General features: G+C 41.8%; 1 protein-coding gene across 1 annotated transcript in view; it reads left to right on the forward strand.

Annotated features, from left to right (window-relative positions):
• LOC139564353 (t-SNARE domain-containing protein 1-like) overlaps nt 1-1276 on the forward strand; it is a 157799-nt gene extending 156523 nt beyond the window's left edge. The window contains exon 12 of the mRNA XM_071383818.1: nt 1040-1276. The gene's annotated coding sequence lies outside the window, so the exon portion shown is untranslated. The remainder of the gene's footprint in view (nt 1-1039) is intronic.
• Nucleotides 1277-12419: the final 11143 nt, after the last annotated feature.

Consider the following 12419-nt stretch of genomic DNA (forward strand, 5'->3'; position numbering starts at 1 on the left):
CTTTTTCCTTCATCATGATTAGCCCTCTCTGACATGACCGCCAGACCCCTCCAATGGATGTTGTTTGGAAAGGTAGTTATGGACTGACTGTAGAGGAGAGGAGAAATAGAGAAAGATGGACTGAGTGACAGACAGCTTGGAAGAATGGACTCCGTAGTGTCAGGTGTGAGGCAGAGGTAGTTGGAGGAAGAAGCCATTGTTTGCCCTGTGGGTGTTGTTTGCCCTGTGGGTTCAATATAAAGCCGATCTCAGCAATAGGTCTATGTGACTCACCCCAGATGTCTATTCATTTACACCTTCAATTATGACATGGAACGATAACGATTGAATAGTTCAACATAACATAAACACTTCATCGAAAGCACAATACATGGTATTTTCTCAGCACAATACATGGTATTTTCTCAGCACAACATACAGTATAACCCTGAAATCATCTTAGAAGTTGTATAGTTAGACACATAACATAAACATCTAAAGCACAATACTGTATATTTTATTTTCATATTGTGTACTGCATAACCCTTAGATCATCTTAGCTACATGCTGTAATTAACAGATGAGTCTCCTGTTGGCCAACTCCTGAGTATAATTTGAGATAAAAGTGATGCACTGTGGCCTTTTGTGGTTCTACTTTATGCCCGTCACAGGGGGCTGCTGATTAATGAACCATTTGGATCTCCAGCTGGTTGAACTCTGGCCCAGACTTAATTAGAACTCATACACTGACCACCAATCATAAGTTACTACCCACGACCTTGTGGCACTTCCATAATAAAAAGTACAAATTAGTTCCTTACCAATTAATAATTCATAAAATAAAAGGGAAAATAATATAAGCCCAAGGCGGTTAGTAGTGGATGTAAAGGTAAAGGTAAATGTACATGAATATTACACCTGTGGTATTGGCTTAGACTTGGTTTAGAAAGCTTAGCTTTGTGAGTAGCCTACATTAGTGGTTGTCATCCCATCGTTAGCTTGCCTATATAGCGCTGGTTAATGATTGATGCTTGTTGTCTGGTATGCTTGTGTTTCCCAGGTAGCTGCAGTCATAGTGCTGTGACCTCTCTGCTTCTGCCCCACCGTACCACCTGACCCCTGACCTGTACCAGCTGTCTCGGACAGGAGGAGCCTGCCCCACACCAACACCTCTACTTCGTCATGGCTGTTCCTCCTTGGTTATGTAGTTAGATATTTGGTGTGCGCAGGTATATGAGTGTGTGTGTGTGTGTGTGTGTGTGTGTGTGTGTGTGTGTGTGTGTGTCGGGCGGGGGGTGGGGGGCGGGGGGGTTGCTGGTACTTCTATTACCATCTTCAAATGAATGGCATAGTAGTCTACTGTGGTTCATTTATACTGTACCTAACTGTGGTAGCTGTGGCAGCCAACCAGCCAATCATGGAAGAGAGATTTTGATGTATCCACTTACTTTACCCTGTTTTCCTCTGTGTTTGTTTACTTGTTTTTGTTTTTTAAGCACTGGATCATATTTATCTGATGCTACTGTATCTACGAAGTATGATATTAAAATGTTGTGTAGTACTTATGATTATATGAATACATAAATGATCATTAGACAAAAATGTATCAAATGTTATGATAAAAACCAACACTACTTTAAAATATGATTTACAGCTTTTTTCATAGTCCTATTTTACTCTTGCTATCCTCTCTCTCTCTCTCTCGCTCATGCAAACACAGACACACTTGCACACAAACATTTCTATCTGCCATGATCTGAGTGTAAAGAGTGGAACATGTGACATAAATTACAGGTTTGTTGATCGCCTGAAGCACTCACCCTCTGGCCAATCAATAGGCAGTAGAGTCAACCACTTTCCCTCCATTCCCTCCAAATGTCTCATCCTGTTACATATTTTCCAGGAAGGCTTATTTAGAGATAGTAATAGGCTTAATTAATCTCTCAGAGGGGTGATTATCATCTCTCTGACTTCTCCTCTGGGCTGTATGTGTGTGCTATTACTGAGTTCTCTGAAAAGATGGGTAAGACTCTTCAGTGTGCAGCTTCAGTGTCAGCTCCGAGCCTTTTCTGCTTCCAACGTCACGCATCCTTTATTATCACTCTTCCCTCACAATCCCCCGGCATCAGTGGGCTCTAGCTCTTAACTCATCGCATGCATACACAAATCTCAAGAGTTTTATTATTGTTATTTTCTCTTAGTCTTACTGAGTCAGTGTGCCCAGATATTCATTTGTGTTTTTTAATTTGTACCTTGCAGAGAAAAGGAACAAAATGAACCAAAAGCACCAAATTGTTTGTGAATCTATCACAGGACGTTGGTGGCACTATAATTGGGGAGGAAGGACTCGTGGCAATGGCTGGAGCGGAATATTGGAATGGTATTAAAAACATAAAAAACATGGTTTCCATGTGTTTGATGCCATTCCATACTCCATTCCAGCCATTATTATGAGCCGTCCTCCCCTCAGCAGTCTCTACTCCAACCTATCTTCAAGGTCTGGCATCATTATTCAAATCTATGCATATATTTAAGGTGATGTGACTTACTGTAGCTTCTCATTTCCCTGACAAAAGCTTAAAGTTTCTAGAATTATGGTGTGGGCGATGAGAAGATGAATGATGGATACTTCTGAAGGTTTTCTGTTTGGATTAAGTTGTGCTTTATTGCTGTGATATGTTCCTTCACTGCTTGTAAAAATTCTCAGCGTCGCAAAATATGATTATTCACAATATGAATTATATTTTATGAGAACGTTGATGTTCAGAAAGGAATTTGTAGCACCTTCTATTACTCCTCAGCTCTTTATTTTACCATTGTAAAATGTACTTACATTGTGTCTTTTTGATAAATAAAATCTCCTAAATATCAGAAGTGAATATGAGAATGTTTTACTCTTTCAAAATAGCAGTACTATTGTGTTTTGTCTGCTGTACAGATTGACCAATGATTGAGACCTACAGTATGTTAGTGGTTCAATATGTCCTCTTAAACATGCTAACTTTGGTACGTACAGTTGAAGTCGGAAGTTTACATACACTTAGGTTGGAGTCATTAACCTCTCTTGGGTACGTGAGACGTTAGCGTCACACCTCTTCAACCGCCAGTGAAACTGCTGGGCGCCAAATTCAAATACAGAAATACTCATTATAAAAATTCAGAAAACAAAGCATATTTTACATAGGTTTAAAGACTAACTTCTTGTAAATCCAACGATGGTGTCAGATTTAAAAAATGCTTTACGGCGAAAGCATACCTTACGATTATTTGAGAACATAGCCCACTAGACAAATCATTACAAACAGTAACCAGCCAAGTAGAACAGTTACAGAAGTCAGAAATAGAGATAAAATTAATCCCTTACCTTTGATGATCTTCATATGGTTGCACTCAGCAGACATTCATTTACTCATTAAATGTTCCTTATGTTCGATAAAGTCTCTTTATATCCAAAAACCTCAGTTTTGTTCGCACGATTTCTTCAGTAATCCACAGGCTCAAACGCAGTCAAAACAGGAAGACAAAAAAATCTAAATTGTATCCGTAAAGTTCATAGAAACATGTCAAACAATGTTTATATTCAATCCTCAGGTTGTTTTTAGCCTAAATAATCGATAATATTTAAACCGGACAATAACGTCGTCAATTTAAAAGGTAAACAAGAAATGCAGTCGCTCCGTCTCGCGCATGAAAAAGCTCTGTGACACTTTAGGGTCCACTCATTCAGACTGCTCTTACTTCCTCATGTTTTAGAATACAAGCCTGAAACAATTTCTAAAGACTGTTGACATCTAGTGGAAGGCATAGAAACTGCAATATGAGTCCTAAGTCAATGGATACTGTAATGGCATTGAATAGAAAACTACAAAACCCCCCCAAAAAATACTTCCTGAATGGATTTTTCTCAGGTTTTCGCCTGCCAAATCAGTTCTGTTATACTCACAGACACTATTTTAACAGTTTTGGAAACTTTAGAGTGTTTTTCTATCCAAATCTACCAGTTATATGCATATCATAACTTCTGGGCCCGAGAAGCAGGCAGTTTAATTTGGGAATCATTTCATCCAAAATTCCGAATGCTGCCCCCTACCCTAGAGAAGTTTAAAACTCGTTTTTCAACCACTCCACAAATTAATTGTTCACAAACTATAGTCTACTTTGCGCATGACACCATTCATTTTTCCAACAATTGTTTACAGACAGATTATTTCACTTATAATTCACTGTATCACAATTCCAGTGGCTCAGAAGTTTACATACACGTTGACTGTGCCTTGAAACAGCTTGGAAAATTCCAGAAAATGATGTCATGGCTTTAGAAGCTTCTGATAGGCTATTTGACATAATTTGAGTCAAATGGAGGTGTACCTGTGGGTGTATTTCAAGGCCTAACTCTTTGCTTGACATCATGAGAAAATCAGGCAAGACCTCAGAAAATAAATTCTAGACCTCCACAAGTCTGGTTCATATTTGGGAGCAATTTCCTAACACCTGAAGGTACCACATTCATCTGTACAAATCAAATCAAATCAAATGTATTTATATAGCCCTTCTTACATCAGCTGATATCTCAAAGTGCTGTACAGAAACCCAACCTAAAACCCCAAACAGCAAGCAATGCAGGTGTAGAAGCACGGTGGCTAGGAAAGATTTCCTAGAAAGGCCAAAACCTAGGAAGAAACCTAGAGAGGAACCAGGCTATGAGGGGTGGCCAGTCCTCTTCTGGCTGTGCCGGGTGGAGATTATAACAGAACATGGCCAAGATGTTCAAATGATCATAAATGACCAGCATGGTCAAATAATAATAATCACAGTAGTTGTCGATGGTGCAGCAAGTCAGCACCTCAGGAGTAAATGTCAGTTGGCTTTTCATAGCAGATCATTAAGAGTATCTCTACCGCTCCTGCAGTCTCTAGAGAGTTGAAAACAGCAGGTCTGGGACAGGTAGCACGTCCGGTGAACAGGTCAGGGTTCCATAGCCGCAGGCAGAACAGTTGAAACTGGAGCAGCAGCACGGCCAGGTGGACTGGGGACAGCAAGGAGTCATCATGCCAGGTAGTCCTGAGGCATGGTCCTAGGGCTCAGGTCCTCCGAGAGAGAGAAAGAAAGAGAGAAAGAGAGAATTAGAGAGAGCATACTTAAATTCACACAGGACACCGGATAAGACAGGAGAAGTACTCCAGATATAACAAACTGACCCTAGCCCCCCGACACATAAACTACTGCAGCATAAATGCTGGAGGCTGAGACAGGAGGGGTCAGGAGGCACTGTGGCCCCATCCGATGATACCCCCGGACAGAGCCAAACATGAAGGATATAACTCCACCCACTTTGCCAAAGCAAAGCCCCCACACCACTAGAGGGATATCTTCAACCACCAACTTACCATCCTGAGACAAGGCCGATTATAGCCCACAAAGATCTCCGCCACGGCACAACCCAAGGGGGGGCGCCAACCCAGACAGGAAGATCACGTCAGTGACTCAACCCACTCAAGTGACGCACCCCTCCTAGGGACGGGATGAAAGAGCACCAGTAAGCCAGTGACTCAGCCCCTGTAATAGGGTTAGAGGCAGAGAATCCCAGTGGAGAGAGGGGAACCAGCCAGGCAGACACAGCAAGGGCGGTTCGTTGCTCCAGAGCCTTTCCGTTCACCTTCACACTCCTGGGCCAGACTACACTCAATCATATGACCCACTGAAGAGATGAGTCTTCAGTAAAGACTTAAAAGTTGAGACCGAGTCTGCGTCTCTCACATGGGTAGGCAGACTATTCCATAAAAATGGAGCTCTTTAGGAGAAAGCCCTGCCTCCAGATGTTTGCTTAGAAATTCTAGGGACAATTAGGAGGCCTGCGTCTTGTGACCGTAGCGTACGTGTAGGTATGTACGGCAGGACCAAATCGGAAAGATAGGTAGGAGCAAGCCCATGTAATGCTTTGTAGGTTAGCAGTAAAACCTTGAAATCAGCCCTTGCCTTAACAGGAAGCCAGTGTAGGGAGGCTAGCACTGGATTAATATTATCAAATTTTTTGGTTCTAGTCAAGATTCTAGCAGCCGTATTTAGCACTAACTTAAGTTTATTTAGTGCTTTATCTGGGTAGCCGGAAAGTAGAGCATTGCACTAGTCTAACCTAGAAGTAACAAAAGCATAGATACATTTTTCTGCATCATTTTTGGACAGAAAGTTTCTGATTTTTGCAATGTTACGTAGATGGAAAAAAGCTGTCCTTGAAACAGTCTTGATATGTTCGTCAAAAGAGAGATCAGGGTCCAGAGTAACGCCGACCTCCTTCACAGTTTTATTTGAGACGACTTTACAACCATCAAGATTAATTGTCAGATTCAACAGAAGATCTCTTTGTTTCTTGGGACCTAGAACAAGCATCTCTGTTTTGTCCGAGTTTAAAAGTAGAACGTTTTCAGCCATCCACTTCCTTATGTCTGAAACACAGGCTACAAACAATAGTACGCAAGTATAAACACCATGGGACCACGCAGCTGTCATTCCGCTCACGTGTTTCTGTCCTAGAGATGAACGTACTTTAGTGTGAAAGTGCAAATCAATCCCAAAACATCAGAAAGGACCTTGTGAAGATGCTGGAGGAAACAGGTACAAAAGTATCTATATCCACAATAAAACGAGTCCTATATCGACATAACCTGAAAGGCCACTCAGCAAGGAAGAAGCCACTGCTCCAAAACTGCCATGAAAAAGCCAGACTACGGTTTGCAACTGCACATAGGGACAAAGATCGTACTTTTTGGAGAAATGTCCTCTGGTCTGATGAAACAGAAATAGAACTGTTTGGCCATAATGACCATTGTTATGTTTGGAGGAAAAGGGGGGAAGCTTGCAAGCCGAAGAACACCATCCCAACCGTGAAGCACGGGGGTGGCTGCATCATGTTGTGGGGGTGCTTTGCTGCAGGAGGGACTGGTGCACTTCACAAAATAGATTTCATCATGATTTTGTTGATATATTGAAGCAAAATCTCAAGACATCAGTCAAGAAGTTACAGCTTGGTCACAAATGGGTCTTCCAAATGGACAATGACCCCAAGCATACTTCCAAAGCTGTGGCAAAATGGCTTAAGGACAACAAAGTCAAGGTATTGGAGTGGCCATCACAAAGCCCTGACCGCAACGCTATAAAAAATGTATGGGCAGGACTGAAAAAGTGTGTGCGAGCAAGGAGGCCTACAAAACCCGACTCAGTTAAACCAGCTCTGTCAGGAGGAATGGGCCAAAATTCACCCAACTTATTGTGGGAAGCTTGTGGAAGGCTACACGAAACGTTTGACCCAAGTTAAAGAATTTAAAGGCAATGCTACCAAATACTGATTGAGTGTATGGAAACTTCTGACCCACTGGAAATGTGATGAAAGAAATAAAAGCTGAAATAAATAATTCTCTCTACTATTATTCTGACATTTCACATTCTTAAAATAATGTGGTGATCCTAACTGACCTAAGACAGGGGATTTTACTAGGATTAAATGTCAGGAATTGTGAGAAACTGAGTTTAAATGTATTTGGCTAATGTGTATGTAAACTTCTGACTTCAACTGTAAATCTAAACCTCTACCACGTGTTCCTTTATCGTGGCACTATTGTACCCAAAATGATGGACACGCTTAACCCAAAAGATGGGGTCAATTTTTCACAATGGTAGACTCAGATAGCACGCCCCTCTCTGTAAATAGGACATGGACAAGCTGATTAATCCCTAGGAGAATGTGTGCTGATGGGAATTTCAATTTTTAGGAGAGCAGTTATCACTTTTTTGGTCAACGTCGGCTAGAATGTTAATAGTGTTTTGCAGAAGGAAAGGCTGTGAGGACGTGGTTTGAAGTGCTGTTGAAGTGAAATGCTTCACTTCTATATTGGAAAGGCTTCTTTCCAGTACATATGCCTCTAAAGCAAAGAGCCCTTCTTTTAATATACTAAACTTGAGAGCACAAGAGTCACAATAAAGGTATTTTCTCCAGTGATACACATAGGGCAAGGATCATCCATTGTTTGAGTTTGCAGACAACTGACAAGGAGTAACGGGGAAAACTGAACAATTTTATCCACCGAACAATGACCCACTACAACAAGTGCCCATTATTAAACATGTGCAATAATATGTCCCACTGAAATACCTGTTTGTCTGCCTATTAGGGACCCCAGATCCAGCCACACAATGCTTTTCCAAACACAATACCTTTACTTGCGTTGGTTTTATCAAAGCTCTCTCTAACCTTCAAGTGCCTTATAATACAAATCCAACGGAACCTCCAAAGAGAGATATGGCGTGTCCTATACAAATCATATAACTCCATTGCCAGCTTCTAGGATTGCGTCATTTTACAAACCCTCTTCTTGAGCAAGGACAGATGTTATGTAAGTACTTTAAAGTCATAGTCAGAAATTCACGGTCTCATCCTGTAAGACATCCTTGATGAGAGGAAGAAAGAAGAGAAAGAATAGGTTTTATTCTCCCTCTCCAGACACTCAGGGATGTATGGTTTTTTGAACCCTCCAACAATTGCTCTGATAATTTGCTCCCGCTATTCCAACCTCATGAATCTTAATCATACGATGCTCTGCTCCGTTCGCTGCACTCAGACATGATTAGCTTGTCCTGATGCCAGACCAGAGAGCTACAGCTCCAGCCGACCAGTAGGACAACACAGCACAGGGTTTTAAATAGATTTCATTCATATAAAACGTTTTCTGTGTCTGTACTATCTGTGTCTGTTCTCTCTGTTTCTCAAGTCATTAGATTTTAGGGCTATTTGTAATTACCTTTAGTGCGGTTTGAGACGTGGGTTTGAAGTCAAGTCATTTCTCTCAATTTAACCCTTTAGAACCAATACCGGCTGTCGACTGCCTTCCCTTAAATTACTATGGCCTTGTGTTTCTAACAATAATATATGTGTCAATATCACAAAGGGTATGCTGTCATTTTACTTTTTTCTTTTTACTTCATTACTCAAAATGACAGCGCAGACGTGACTTTTCATTGTAAAAGAGGCTGTATCTATGTTGGTTGATGATACGAGTTCAGACATGTCCTTGCACTTTAAATAGCGATAATGTCGAGGTGAATAAAATAAGTAAACAGTAGATATACACTACCGTTCAAAAGTTTGGGGTCACTTAGAAATGTACTTGTTTTCCATGAAAACATACATGAAATGAACTGCAAAATTAATAAGAAATATAATCAAGACGTTGACAAGGTTATAAATAATGATTTTTTTTTAAATAATAGTTGTGTCCTTCATACTTTGCTTTCGTCAAAGAATCCTCAATTTGCAGCAAATACAGACTTACAGACCTTTGGCATTCTAGTTCTTAACTTGTTGAGGTAATCTGAAGAGATTTCACCCCATGCTTCCTGAAGCACCTCCCACAAATACGGTCAAGCTGCTCCCACAACACCTCAATAGGGTTGAGATCAGGTGACTGTGCTGGCCAGTCTGAGATATGGCTTTTTCTTTGCAACTCTGCCTAGAAGGCCAGCATCCCGGAGTCGCCTCTTACTGTTGACGTTTAGACTGGTGTTTTGCAGGTACTATTTAATGAAGCTGCCATTTGAGGACTCGTAAGGCATCTGTTTCTCAAATTAGACACTTTATTGTACTTGTCTTCTTGCTCAGTTGTGCACCGGGGCCTCCCACTCCTCTTTCTATTTCAATATGTCCTTGATTGAGTCTGTAACACCAACATGTTTCAAGCAGACCACCATAGTCCCTGTGCCCAAGAACACAAAGGTAACCTGCCTAAATTACTACAGACCTCTAGCACTCACGTCCGTAGCCATGAAGTGTTTTGAAAGGTTGGTAACGGCTCACATCAACACCATTATCCCAGAAACCCTAGACCCACTCCAATTTGAATACCGCCCAAACAGATCCACAGATGATGCAATCTCTATTGCACTCCTCACTGTCCTTTCCCACCTGGACAAAAGGAACACTTATGTGAGAATGCTATTCATTGAATTTAGCTCAGCGTTCAACACCATAGTGCCCTCAAAGCTCATCACTAAGCTAAGGATCCTGGGACTAAACACCTCCCTCTGCAACTGGATCCTGGACTTCCTGATGGGCCGCCCCCAGGTGGTGAGGGTAGGTAGCAACACATCTGCCACGCTGATCCTCAACACAGGAGCTCCACAGGGGTGCGTGCTCAGTCCCCTCCTGTACTCCCTGTTCACCCACGACTGCATGGCCAGGCACGACTCCAACACCATCATTAAGTTTGCAGACGACACAACAGTGGTAGGCCTGATCACAGACAACAACGAGACATTCTATAGGGAGGAGGTCAGAGACCTGGCCGTGTGGTGCCAGAATAACAACCTATCCCTCAACGTAGCCAAGACCAAGGTCATGATTGTGTACTACAGAAAAAGGAGGACCGAGCACGCCCCCATTCTCATCGACGGGGTTGTAGTGGAGCAGGTTGAGAGCTTCAAGTTCCTCGGTGTCCACATCAACAACAAACAACAATGGTCCAAATACACCAAGACAGTCGTGAAGAGGGCACGAGAAAGCCTATTCCCCCTCAGGAAACTAAAAAGATTTGGCATGGGTCCTGAGATCCTCAAAAGTTTCTACAGCTGCAACATCGAGAGCATCCTGACTGGTTGCATCACTGCCTAGTACAGCAATTGCTCGGCCTCTGACCGCAAGGCACTACAGAGGGTAGTGTGTATGGCCCAGTACATCACTGGGGCTAAGCTGCCTGCCACCCAGGACCTCTACACCAGGCAGTGTCAGAGGAAGGCCCTAAAAATTGTCAAAGACCCCAGCCACCCCAGTCATAGACTGTTCTCTCTACTACCGCATCGCAAGCGGTACCGGAGTGCCAAGTCTAGGACAAATAGGCTTCTCAACAGTTTTTACCCCCAAGCCATAAGACTCCTGAACAGGTAATCAAATGGCTACCTGGACTATTTGCATTGTGTGCCCCCCCCAACTCCCCCCCAAACCCTCCTTTTACGCTGCTGCTACTCTCTGTTTATCATATATGCATAGTCACTTTAACTATACATTCATGTACATACTACCTCAATTGGGCCGACCAACCAATGCTCCCGCACATTGGCTAACCGGGCTATCTGCATTGTGTCCCACCACCCACCACCCGCCAACCCCTCTTTTACGCTACTGCTACTCTCTGTTCATCATATATGCATAGTCACTTTAACCATAACTACATGTACATACTACCTCAATCAGCCTGACTAACCGGTGTCTGTATGTAGCCTCGCTACTTTTATAGCCTCGCTACTGAATATAGCCTGTCTTTTTACTGTTGTTTTATTTCTTTACTTACCTATTGTTCACCTAACACCTTTTTTGCGCTATTGGTTAGAGCCTGTAAGTAAGCATTTCACTGTAAGGTCTACACCTGTTGTATTTGGCGCACGTGACAGATAAACTATGATTTGATTTGGTTAGGGCCAGTTTGCGCGGTTCTGTGAAGGGAGTAGTTCACAGCGTTATACAAGATATTCAGTTTCTTGGCCATTTCTCACATGGAATAACCTTCATTTCTCAGAACAAGAATAGACTGACGAGTTTCAGAAGACAATGCGTCATATCAATGCTTCAGATACTCAACTAGTCTAAAGAAGGCCAGTTTTATTGTTTCTTTAATCAGAACAACAGTTTTCAGGTGTGCTAACATCATTGCAAAAGGGTTTTCTAATGATCAATTAGTCTTTTAAAATGATAAACTTGGATTAGCTAACACAACGTGCCATTGGAACACAGGAGTGATGGTTGCTGATAATGGGCCTCTGTACGCCTATGTAGATATTCCATTTAAAATAATCCGTTTCCAGCTACAATAGTCATTTACAACAATAACAATGTCTACATTGTACTTCTGATCAATTTAATGTTATTTTAATGGACAAAAAAGTGTTTTTTCTTTAAAAAAACAAGGAAATTTCTAAGTGACCCCAAACTTTTGAATGGTAGTGTATGTTTTGTGTTGTCGATGTTTGACGCTAGGGAATAGCTCTCAGATTAGCAACTCATGTCATGATAACTTGGTGGTGGTGGTACTCAAACTCAGCGGTGGTACTCAAATGATTAATCTCTGTCTTGGTGAAATAGTTGCACTGTTTAGCTGTATATAGTCAGCTAACTAGTTGGTTGTTTTGTATTGTTTATAGCAATACAATTAATATGGAAATGGCCCAAGATGCTTGCTATAGCTAGCTAACTAGTTAGTCTGTTAGGCAAGAAAAGTTGTGTGTAACAGTAAATTAGGGCTGCGCTCACGAAGTGTCAACCTCAGCTTTCTATTTGACTAGCTAGCCATACAGACCACCAGCTAACTAGCCAACACAATGAAGGCTAAAGTAATTTGATTTTATCTGTTGGGCTTACGTTATGGTTTGTCATGTTTGCTAGGTGCAGATATTCAAAAGCT

Source organism: Salvelinus alpinus, chromosome 35, assembly GCF_045679555.1.
Source record: "Salvelinus alpinus chromosome 35, SLU_Salpinus.1, whole genome shotgun sequence".
In the NCBI taxonomy this organism is placed as follows: Eukaryota; Metazoa; Chordata; class Actinopteri; order Salmoniformes; family Salmonidae; genus Salvelinus; species Salvelinus alpinus.